The following is a 13290-nucleotide window of genomic DNA, read 5'->3' on the forward strand; positions in this document are numbered from 1 at the left end:
TATCATTTTGAATTAATTTAATATTTTTTAAATTTAATTCAAGATATTAGTGTAATTTGAATTTAAAATAGTTAGTATCTATCTTATCTGCTTAATAATCTATCTTATTTTTAAATTTGATTATATGTTATCTTATTTTTAAATTTAAGGTCAGATTTTAAATTTTTAAATTAAATCTTTTTTAAATAATTTGACCGTATTTAAATTTAAAATAAGATAACTATAATCATGTAATTTTAAATAGATATAAGATATTTTGCTAACTTTTAAATTTTGTTATTTTATTTATTTAAATTACATTTAAAATCTGAAAAAGATATTCATTTATCTTTTTTAATTTTTTATTTAATTTTTATTTGTAAAATAACATTTAAATTTTAAAAGTAGTTAGCAAATTTTGAAATGATATTTAGGTTGGTTGAACCTAATTTTTCAAAATTGTAGGTTTAATTTTAAATTTAAATTATTTTTTTTTTAAATTTTCGAATTTTTCAAATTTTTTTAAATTTTCAAAAATTATTTTTTAATTAATTAATTATTTCGAAATTAATTATTCAATTTAAAATTAAATAAATCCTACATCCAACTATCCAGCTAACCTTGTTGCAGGAGTATGTGTTTTAGCTTGTGTGTAAGTTTTCAAAACCTATTATTACTTGATTGCAAATAGCCATGGTTACTTTTTGCCAGATCTAATGATCTGATGGCTCCCTTGGTCAAGTTAATAATTTGTAACAGGTATATTTACAATCTTCTTTCATCTGTGTATGACCTAGCAACATGATAGGACCCATCCAAAATGTGCCTGTGTGAGCCTATGTGTTTAATTTTATTATAGATGCATATAGGTTGTTGTTGCTAAATAAATTATCATAGTTCTTGATAGAATTTATTTAGGCCCATTTAGTTTTTGGGACTATTCAATTAATAACAGTTGTTCTTATTAAGGTTAAATTCCTCTCTTTTGGGCCTTGTGTGAGAGTTGGGAGCCATAGAAGTGGGTACGATATACTAAACCCAGCACCCCCTCACATGAACCACCCCAATTGTGAAGGCCCATTTGCCTGATTTGAACAACTGTACTAGGTTAATTACACTAGTTTAACCTAATAAAATTGATTAGCAACATAATTAATTTCATTTATTTTGAAATTAATTTAAGAAAATTATAGTTTAAAGAATTCTTTATTCTAAGCTAAACTATATGTATTTTCTTGTATTTAATTAAATATAGAATTATAACCATCTAGATTCTTTCTCGAACTTAATTTAAATTTTTCATTAAATATTCTTATTTAAGTTGATATTTAGTTATCTACAACTAACCAACTTAAATCCGAATATCTTTTGAATTTCAAATTTCAAAATTAAGTTGAGGAATTTTAGGCATTGGTTATTAAGATTCTTTAGATATTTTTTAAGTTAATATCTTTTCGAATATTAACTTAAAATGGAATATTTTTATATTAAGTGGTTACAACTTAATTTTTGATATTTAATTAAATTTAAATTTGAAAAATATTTAAGTTCTAGATTTTTTTTTTCTAATACAACTTAAATTAGATATTTTTTCAAATTTTGTGGAAAAGATACTTAGTCAAATAAGATATTTTCTAGATAGTTATTTCTAGACTACTTATTATTTCTAATATTAAATAGGAAAATATTATAAATTGTGAAATTAATTATTTAAATAATTAATTTTGGTACAATTTATTTTAAGTATATTTTTTCCTAGTATTAAACTAGAAATTAATAATTAAGCATTCTCTACACTTAATTATTTATTTCTTGAATTTAATACATTTAATTAATTTGAAAAATTAAATATCTAAGTTGATTTTCATCATGATACTTAAATATTTATTTTTCATGACACTTAATTAAATAGAAAATTATTTTTAGTTGAAATTTATTTTTTCAACTAAATTTAAATAATTTTCAAAATATATTTTTTCTTTATTTTATTAATCAAATTTCGAAATTGCATTTCTTAAATGCTGGAATTTCGAATTTTATTTGAAAAATAGATTAAGTTGTAAATTAATTATTTATTTTAATTAATTCTTGGATCAACTTAAATCAATGATTTTTTCATTTATTGATTAATTTAAAATAAATTGAATTAAAGTATATTATTAGAAATCGAATTAATTAGTCAAAGGAAAATCTAGATAGATGATATTTTTGCTTGAAGTATTTTTTTTAGTGTATTTAATTAAATAGAAAATTAATATTTAAGTTGATTTTCATCATCATACTTAAATATTAGAAATTTTTCTTATATATTTAATTAAATAGGAAAATTATATTTTTTGTTGTAAATTAATTTTATTAATTAATTTTGGGCCAACATTAAATTAGAATAATTTTTCCAGGATTAATTTTTAATTTTAACATGCATTTTCGAAAATTGTATTCTTCAATACTTTAATTTTTCGAAATGCAATATAAATTTATAGAAAATTAAATTTGAGTTGTAAATTAATTTATATTAATTTTGTAACAACTTAAATTGAATATTTTTCTAAATATTTATTGGAAATTATTACTAAGATGGAAGAAATACATGTTATTTTCATATCCATCTAAGTAAAATTTATAAATATTAAATTAAAATTTATTTTTAGAATTTTTCATTCTAAATTGGAAATTTTAAATAAATATATATTTAAAATAAATAGATTAAATAAAGAGAATCAAAGAAAATACAACTCACTTTAAATAATGAGCTTGATTATTATTAAGATATTCGATCTCCATTGTTGGTCTTACAAAAGTTAAATATTTTCAATATAACCTCGAGACGCTAGACTTCGTCCCCCTATGGATGGTTATTCGTTGAACGCATTTAACACCGTAAGATTTCATTTGATAAGTGTTTTGTGAGTTTTCGTCTCTATTTAGACTCTCCCCTACGGTGACTACTTAGAGATAAACTCATAAAACATGAAACAATGGTGGAAGCTCATAAAATGAGAATAACCTTGACTCTCGCCTACCGGGACAACGTTGGATTCTTATTTTGATCGAATAAAAGGTTGATAGAATGGTTTCTATTTTAGATGAGCTGACAACTCTATTCAATAAATGGTACTTTGACTCTCGCCTACTGGGACACTGTATCAGTTTGTTGAAAACCTTGGAAATTATTTAGGATTGTATGTTTTAGTATTTTCACTAGTCATTCCTACTTGCTATATGTTTATAATTTCTGAATTGTGTATGAATTTATATTGAACCATGTTATTTTCTGTTATTAAATTGTAGTTTAATTTCGAATCTTCATTGTTGGTCTAACATGTTTGTTTTTCTAATGAGATAAATCCCTAATGGATTTTTACCATTAGACATACATAATAGTGTAAGATCTCGAAAGATAAATATTGTATATGCAACATCTAGCTGTTCATCAATTGATGACACCTTAGACTAGTATTTTTACAATATGAAACAAGAAGATTACATAAATAAGATTACTTTGTCTTTCGCTAATCGAAGCATCGTTGGATTCTTATTTATAAACGAAATTATCCTAATTCCTCTTACCTTATTCATTTCGAATTAGCTTCAAAACATATCATTGGATGAATGGTCTATAAATCATTTCATGTCATTCTATATTTTCTCTTAAGAAATTAAATGACGCATATGATTATAATCCCGAAATTCTATTCCCAATTGATATAAATCCTCAATCTTAGAAATCTCCTACTTGTATGGGCAAATCTGACTTAGAGTTTGTATTAGTAGTGGTGGTCCAAGATAAAATTACTCATTTTATTTGGTATAAATTAAGTCTTTGACTTTAATTTTAGAATCCAAACAGAAATTTTCTTATATTTCTAATTCTAGAATACAATACAGTTACACCTTCACAAGGGTTTAATATCCATCTTCTATTAATGGATTAAAACTGTATGGAATATGAGTTAGGTATTCTGTGACCAGGATCCACTTGCAGTATTCTAAGAACTCTTTGATGTAACTAAATCTAAGTCATCAAAAGACACTACCACATTTTTCATTAATCTATGGCATTTGTATCTTGTTCATAGTGGATTTGACAAGATCAATCTCTGCAAAGAGTTAATATGCCTATATCCACTGAAAGTAGTTCATCTCATTCGCAGATGGATGTACATTCAGGGGTGGATATGAGTTTTTCGTTGTATTCTTAAAACGATAACTCTAGAATTATACCTTTTAGCAAGAAATTTGAAATGTTTGAAAAATTTCATTAATTTCTAGCAATGGTTAAAACCATTAAGGTAAATGGTTAAAGATCTTGCGAACTGATAGGGGTGGAGAAATAGTTAGTAGATATGCAGTTCAAAGATCATTAATTTGATTTTTAAATTATATCCAAACTTAGCTCCCCAGAAATTTCGAGTTGCATGTTGATGATTAGTTACTAGTCATTGCCTAATTCCTTCTATGGTAATACAATTTCAATGATGTAATGGTTGTATACTTAATGTAAATCATTACTAGATTCATGGGTGACCTAATCAAAATCTTAAGAAAAGCTAGAACTGTTAACCATGGTTTGTTAGCTGTTCTAAGTGATTAGGGGTGGACCATCCCATTGTCAATAGATAAGAAAGTGTTTGTTCAAACAAATACTACTTTTCTAAGATAATGACTAAGTCTGAAAACAAGTAGCAAATAAAGGAGATATTTTTCTTGATTCCAAAAGTGTTCTATCATCTTATATAACATATGATGATCCCACTGTCTCTGTTGTCTTGTCACAACCGAAGAGATCAATACCATTTAGTTTTCTTCGACATAATTCACGGTACCTTGTCGTAGTGGGAGAGTTTCTAGGAACTCACCTTCTCATGACTTGGGAGACACTAGTGATTAAAATCCATAGTGAGTTTAAACAAGTAATGGATTGTCAAGATAAGAAACTACGAAGAAAGCCAAAAGAACTATGGTTTAATCCATTCACATGGAATAACCTTAAGTTTTTTATTACAAGGACATAAAAGGAAATTTTCGTTTATAAGTCCATTCAATGGACTTAACAAAACTTCATGTTCCTAGTATTATAGGTTTGAGTTTATCTAAACCTATGGCTTGTGGTATACCTGGTAATTACTTACTCTAATGCAAGCAACTTACTTTAGTAAGATGCTGAAGCATTTTCTTTCTGATGGCAATCTATAGAAGCTTCACAACTTCTTAAACATAGATTTTATTTATCTAACGAAAAGTTTCAACTATTCCAGAAAAGATAAAGCCATGAAAGAATTTCTTATATCAACAGTGAGAGGTCTTAGATATGCTTTTGTATGCCTTAGACCAGACACCTGCTGTTGATTGGGAGTAATGAGTAGGTATCAGATTAATCCAGGAGAAGAACATTGGAAGACAATCAAGTAAATCCTAAGATTAAGAAGAGGAACTATATGTTAGTCTATAAGGGTGTGTTTAAAACTCTTAGACTACACCATATCAGATTTCAAAATTTGCCTTTGTGCTAGTAAATCTTTCTGATAAGATGGTGGTTACTCTGGGAGTGGAATAGTGATTTTGGAGAAGTGTAAAAACCTATCTGAAGTCTCTAGGTCTACCAGAGAGGGACTGAATGTTAAGGTTGCAGGAAAGGTACTTATTCAGTCTAAGGAAAGTTCTATACATTTTTGGCATCATTCCAAATTGCCTTAAACTACTAGTGTTAATTTCCTAATTAACCGAAAGTAGTTGCCAAAGATATAGAATCCAGTATCCCAAGAGAGTAGACATATAGAGAGGAATTTCACATTATCAATGATTTTGTGATTAAAGGAAGAGTAATGGTGGAGAAAAGGTTGTGTTTAATTCAACCTTTCAGATCCTATTACGAGGAGTTTACTACTACTACACTTGATTTGTATATCAAGGTGTTGAGATTATTTGAAACGCACTTTTTGTTTTATATTAGTGCAAGTGGGAGTTTGTTGGGTTTTACGCCCTAAATAAAACTCATTTCAATATAATCAGATTTACTTATTAATATAGATCAGAAATAACATTTAATGTTGCATGGTTCACATGATTTATTTCATGATTATATGTACATAATGTATAAATTCATCTGAAACCCTTTTCACATACTTGATCCTATTTATTGTGCCGTCAACACATTGGAAAGTAAACATGACTATGTGAATAAAGTTTCTTAGATTTATCAGACATATGGTTTTACTGATATGATAATCTACAACAAGAGTGTACTTGCATTTGGAGAAATGCTATGTTCTTTCCAGAGCATTGGTTAAAGTAAAGCTCAGGTTGGATGCATGGAGTATGCATCGGAAGGGACCGATATTGAACTTTGACTTAGATTTAATTAAACTTACCGTAATATCTATTCAAGTCAATATCGCCTAGTTGATCCTAGATCAAATGTTCTTAATCATGATATGATTAGGCTCAATCTCGAAAGGCTATTCGTGTTCTTTGATTTGTTAGTTAAGCCTACTTTTAGGTCAGGGTGATACGTACATTTCGGGAACACGGTAGTGCAATTGAGTGGGAGCGCTAACATAAACATGGAATCTATAGCTTCTATCTGGCGAATAGTAAGCAAAGGATGATCTCCTTCGAGCTTGACCAAACGAACATAAATGGTGGAGTACTCATTTCACATAAGCTGAAATATCATTTATACGGGGTCAAGTGTTTTAAGGAATAAATACATTGTAGGGTGTAACGGTAATTTAATCCCTTTACAGTGTAGATCATTCATATAGAGGATCATTGATCACATTAGGATTATAACAATGGATAACTAATGATGTGTCAATATGGTGGAACATATAGAGCATTCTATATACTGAGAGTGCAATTCTAAGTTCTATGCGTGGATTCAACGAAGAATTAATAAGTTAGTGAATTTTAGTGATAAATTCTTGATCTACTTATTGGAAGCTCGGTTATATAGACCCATGGTCCCCGCACTAGTTGAGATAATATTGCTTGTAAGACTCATATAATTGGTTTTGATTAATCAATTATAATTCTCAAATTAGACTATGTCTATTTGTGAAATTTTCACTAAGTAAGGGCGAAATTGTAGAGAAAGAATTTATAGGGGCATATTTGTTAATTATGATACTTTGTATGGTTCAATTAATAAATATGATAAATGACAATATTATTTAATAATTATTTATAGTTATTAAATAGTTAGAATTGGCATTTAAATGGTTGAATTAGAAAATTGGCGTTTTTGAGAAAATCAGATGCAGAAAAGGTAAAACTGCAAAATTGCAAAAAGTGAGGCCCAAATCCACTAGTATAGGGCCAGCCACTTTTCTAGGAAATTTAAACTGATATTTTCATTATTTTAATGCCAAATAATTCAAACCTAACCCTAGTGGAATGCTATAAATAGATAGTGAAGGCTTCAGGAAATTTACACTTAAATTTTCTATTTTTCCTTCAGAGAAAAACCTGAGCCTTCGCTCTCCCTATCTTTGGCTGAACCCACTCTCTCTCTCTTCCTCATTGAGATTTCGAAATTCTTAGTGTGAGAGTAGTGCCCACACACAGCAAGTGATACCTCAATCATAGTGAGGAAGATCGTGAAGAAAGACTTTCAGCAAGAAGGAGTTTCAGCATCAAAGATTCAAAGAAAGAGATTCAGGTTTAGATATTGATAATGCTCTGCTACAGAAAGGAATCAATGGCTAGATATCTCAACGGAAGGAGTCATTATGTTCCGCTGCACCCAATGTAAGGTTTCCTAAACTTTATATGTGTTTATTTCATCGTTTTAGAAAGTTCATATTTAGGGTGTTAATAAACATACTTGTGAGTAGATCTAAGATCCTGGGAAAATAAAATTCCAACAGCAGCCTCACTTTCAACCTCATCCACATCTAATTTAGCAATCAATTGATCCCCTACTTTCATAGGTTCAGTAAATTCCAGTCGGGTAGAAGGGGTGCAAACCTGATTTGATTTGAATTTACTCCAGATATCTTTCGATTTGGCATTGAAATCTGCTTTCTCTACTTCCTCAGCCCAGCTCACTGACTTCGGCGAGACAAACAGACCGTCGTCAACTGGATCTCCTTCCAAGTTCTCGCTCGAGTCGCGAAAAATCTCAGGGGCAGGCAGTTCGTTATTCTCGAATGGGGCAAGTTGTTCGTCTATCGCGATTGGGGGCGGAATAGCTTCAGAGACATTCTCTTCAGGTTGGATCGAAGGGAGATCGGAGGTGTTCTCGACATCAGCGACGATTTTGGGAAGCTTCGAAGTCCCCCGTTTCTTCTTCGCCATGAGAGGAAGCGGAGGACTTCACACGCGTTCCCTAAAAAATTATACTTTATTTGTGCAGATTCTTCATCTTAGAAAAATATACAATTACGACCAAAACATAATAATTGTTACAACAATAGAATATGACAAAGAACTTGAGTTTTAACTGTTTCAACAATAGAATATGACAAAGAACCTGAGTTTTATGCTAGCACAAGAGAATAGGAAACAGGGAGAAATACATTAAATAATTTAACAGACATATAATAAAAAAATGATAAATTATTAATCATTTTTGTAAATACCATCCGTATGAATTAATTTTTTATTATATAGTGGTCTAACTTGAAGTCACCAAGAGAGTTTGTGATATCCTAATAATATAGCCCACATACAAATCTTAGTGCCATATAAAAAAAATACCTCCTTATCTAATACATTTTTATAATGGAAAATTTTAAATATGTACACTTAACACATTTATCGTGACACATCATTATTTAATAACGAAATGGAATTCATATCACATTTTTTAAATTGGTAACAATCTACCCCAAAAATTTCGCACGAGCGGTTACCATTCAATATCATTGTCGACACTGCACAATGCTCTGACAAAAAAAAACGCCATTGTCAACATTGTAATAGATTCAATAAAATCTACCACCAAGCAAAGATCAACTATTGCAATCGAAACACAACAAAGAAAAAAAAAAATCAAACACTAGCACAAAAAGTAAATTATACATATAGACATATTTCAATTACACTAATTATCCTGATTAATTTTTTAATTTAAAGTTATCTCTTATGCGAAGTAAATAAGAAACTCATGAGTATTTTTTTCATTTTAAAATTAACTAAGGAAATAAGAAATTAATTAGTAACTTTTCATTTGAAATTTAACTCGCATACCATTTGATCAATTAGATAAGAAAAGTAATAAAAGTACTAAAGTGGAGTACTAATGAAATGTCACCACTATTTTAGTATACTAAATTCAAAACTTTATGTATATCAAATCTAATACCCTAAATAAAGAACATTGAAAAACTACATCGTTAATAACTAAAGAGATAAAATATAATTTTTTAAAAACAAAAGAGTTAAAATAGTAGCTAGTGTGTGGGCTTATATTCTAAGCTCCACACGCTCACCTAAGTAAATGTCATGATATTGTTGTTCTAATATTAAAAAGGCGGTATCATATTAATGATTCACGTTATATAACAATAGTAAAATTGATATTAATTTAAACAAAAGTATAATTATAATAAAGAATAAATAAAAGATTGTAAGAATGAATTTCTCTTTTTATAAACCTTTTTTAATGACATCAAGAAAAATGAACATGTTTTGAAAGAAAAAAAGCCAATGTGTTGTTGCTCCCAACAAAAAGATCCTCCATGTTTAATACATTTTTATATTTAGTGTAAAGATAATATAGTAATTTAAGCAAAGTAAATTTATTTCTAAAAATAATTATTAATTGGTTAGAATCATCATAATTAAGAAAATAAATATAGTTTTTTTTTCTAAGAAAAAATTTTGTTGGTCACCTACTATACTACTATAGCAGGTCACCAAATTGTCACCTCATTAATTTTTTTATTATCCATAAATAAATATTACTCATTGACAAATCATCCATATATATATATATCTTTATGAAAGCAGCATGAATAGACAAAGAAAATTAATTAAGATTAGATTTGAGAAGACATAATTTCAAGAAAATAAAAGATCGGATTGGATTTTTCTTTTTGTTTTGTTTTTAATTTGAGGCTCACGTGAATGTTGGTTTGGTCCGCAAACATTCACGATGACTAATATTGTTGGTCATTTGTAAGAGGCAGTTTTTCCTTGGTTTTAGAATTAGTCGCAACTCACAAGTCCTATTACATATATAATATACACCAAATCCTATAATTGAGTACCATAAAATAATAATAATTAAGGGATAACAAAATTCTCAAATTATACAATAGTTAATTAGGATTTTTGTCCTCTAAATTTTGATATGTATTTAATCATACTTTTAAATTTTTCTAATCGTTAATTTTTTTTTTTTTTGAACTATTGAAATTGCTAGATTTAAAGATTTTTGTCCAATTTTATTCGATTTTACTAATTCGATGATTATTTATGTATAAAATCATGCTCCCACACTTTGATATTTAATAAATCATGTCCCTCAAATTTTTAGCCTCCTGAATTTTCATTTATATTATACTTTTTTTTGTTATAATTGGACAAAAATCTTTAAATCTAACAATCTCAATAGTTCAAAAAAAATATTTAACGGACTTAAATGTTCTTGTAGAAAATTTTGTAAATGGAAACTATTTTTCAAAGTGATTATATTTAGTTAAAAGTATTGGAAAAGGTTTGTTATTTTGTAAACTTTATCTGTTTTGGTATTTAGACAATTTTAGTCTAATTTTTTTATAATTGCGTACGTTGTAGTTATTTAGAATCACTTATAAATTTTTAAAAAATTCTAAATAATTTATAATGCAAAAGTAAGATTTAAATTGATATTTTATTATAGGTATAAGAAAAAAGTAGTTGCGCGTATAAAAAAATATGAATTTTATTTTCGACACTATAAGTTATTCAAATTTTCTTAAAAAATTTACAAATCACCCTAAATAATTATAATATATAGAATCATAAGAAAAAAAAAATAAACCAAAAAATTCCTTTGAATGTCGATAGAAAGTCTAAATACCTATTTAAAGTGTACAATGTTGACAAGTATTTTACTTTTAGTAATCGTTATGTATACCATAGTGGAAGTCAATAATTTGTGGTATAAATACTTAAGTTTATGTAATGACCGCTCTAGTAATGTGGATTAGTAAAGACAATTAGCACTAATTTTTATTATTTTATTATTATTTGTGAATTAATTTATTTGTGGACCCCAATATTTAGAAATAAATGTTAGAGTTATAATTTCTCAATTCCGGAGATTTTATTAAACTCTAGGGGTATTATTTAGTTTATATGTGAAATATGTTAATTTTGTGATTTTTGCTCGGCGACAACGGAAAATGCGATGGATGGCTAGATAATCACATGAGTAAGTTTAGAACCCTATTTCATAGTGGGGAATATTTTAGAGGAGATAAAGTATCGGGATTGAGCGGGGTTATGGAAATTGACCATTTTACCCCTAGTTTCAAAGAAATACCCTAGTTTAAGTCTAAGGGCATTTTTGTCATTTGAAAGGGATAAGAGATAGGTGGCTTTTTGGTTGATTGACACCTAGCAAAGATATTTTCAGCAAGGGGAAAATTGATTTTCCTTAGGTTTTTTTTCCCATTTAGAGAAAATAGAAGAAATAGAAAAAAAAGAGATCAAATTAACCTTTCCTCTCTCTTTCTTGCTTTCGGCTGGGGAAAATCAAAGGCAAACCAGAATTTTTCATCTTGTTTTTCTGAGATTTAGCAAGGAATCAAGGAGGATTTATCTAAGGTAAGCCCTAGAACTCTTGCTTATGTAATTTTTGAGCTTTTACTTAGTTTGAACATGTGATTTTGGGAATAAGTGGCTGTTAGGTTTAGGTAGGTTTAGGATTCGAATTTTAGGGCTCTTTTGAGTTGATATTAGCTCCTAGTAGCTGGTTTTGCAGTGTGTTGTTGATTTTATTCAAGTTTAAGTTCTAAGAGCAAAGCTTTGTTCATTAATGGCAACTTGAGTTGTGATGGTTTGTTCTGTGAATTGCTGCCTGGAAATCATTGTATATGCATTGTATAGGTATACTGGAAAGTTTGGTAAAGTTTGGGCTTGATTTGAATTAAGGGGGGAAGATTTTTTGGTTCCCAGCAGTAGAACCGGAATTCCGGTTCTGGGTGGTCTGTACCAACCGGTCGACCGGTTGGTGACCCAGAACCGGGATACCGGATGGGAACCGGTTTACCTGTTGGGGGATTTTCCAGAACCCTAGTTTTGGCCAATTTTGAGATATATAGGGTATTGCCTTGAGGTTTATCGATAGGGAAACTTTTAGTTTCAAGTTTTAAGTCCCGGAAAGTGATTTAGCGAGTCACTCATCTGTATTACCATTTTTGTGATTAGGGCATCCATCTAGCACGTGAATTCCGTTCAGGTCGGCCAGCACACTTGAATTCGGAAAACAGGTAAGAACTGTGTATAATGTATGATGTGATTATCTGAATGTATGTATATGCGTTTATATATGCATGCTTGAATTATGTTAAACGCTACCAACACTTGTATGAATAAGTTATAGAGTGTATTGGTACAGTGATTGTTGTGATACAGTGATACCAACACAAGCATGGAAAAATGCTAAGGTGTGTGGTACATCACTCAGTGTTACTCAGTGATCGGGATAAACCCTACCAACACTCGTACAGTGAGGTGCGATGTGTATGTGGTATAGTGGTTGTACCCTGGTAATGAACGTTCATACTTATCTGTTAAGCTCTGTAAATAGGTGTATGGGCGCCTATTTACAGGTCGGAAATTATATGGTATGTTATATGCATTTCTTACTGAGTCTGTTGACTCACAGTTTCTGCTTCCATGTGTAGGTAAAGGAAAGGCGAAGGCTGAATAGGAATGAACCTGAGCTTGGGTGAGATTGTACATGTCAAGCGGCGCGACCTGGAGTGTTCGGTCTCGGGACATCTGGGTGTTGTATTTTGAAAGTCGCTGTGCGACCCAGAACTTGTATATTTTGAATGTAAAGTTTAAACAGTAAATTTTCAAAAGTTTGAAATCGGGATCCCGGAATTTGTAAATATTATATTATTTTACAAAGTTTAATGTTTAAAGCAAAAATTTTAATTTGACACGTTTTTCGAGAAATTTCTTTGATTAGCAAAGATTGCACAATAATTGAAAAAGCACTGTAGCGTGCCTTAGTATTAGGGTGTTACAGTTTAACTCCTGGTTCCAAATAAATATTTAAGTTTAATTCTTAGGAGTAATAATACCTAAATTATAACTTTTAAACTTCTGTAAGTACCTAACGGTTAAGTGTTAATTAAATTGTCATGTGGG

At 29.2% G+C, this 13290-nt stretch overlaps 1 long non-coding RNA gene across 1 annotated transcript; it reads left to right on the plus strand.

Annotated features, from left to right (window-relative positions):
* The first annotated feature begins 11612 nt into the window (after positions 1-11612).
* On the plus strand, positions 11613-13081 carry LOC133029342 (uncharacterized). Its single transcript, XR_009683497.1, has 3 exons — positions 11613-11736; positions 12340-12401; positions 12819-13081. It is a non-coding gene; the product is annotated as an uncharacterized LOC133029342 (long non-coding RNA).
* The last annotated feature ends 209 nt before the right edge of the window (positions 13082-13290 follow it).

Source organism: Cannabis sativa, chromosome 1 (genome assembly GCF_029168945.1).
Source record: "Cannabis sativa cultivar Pink pepper isolate KNU-18-1 chromosome 1, ASM2916894v1, whole genome shotgun sequence".
NCBI classification, from domain to species: Eukaryota; Viridiplantae; Streptophyta; class Magnoliopsida; order Rosales; family Cannabaceae; genus Cannabis; species Cannabis sativa.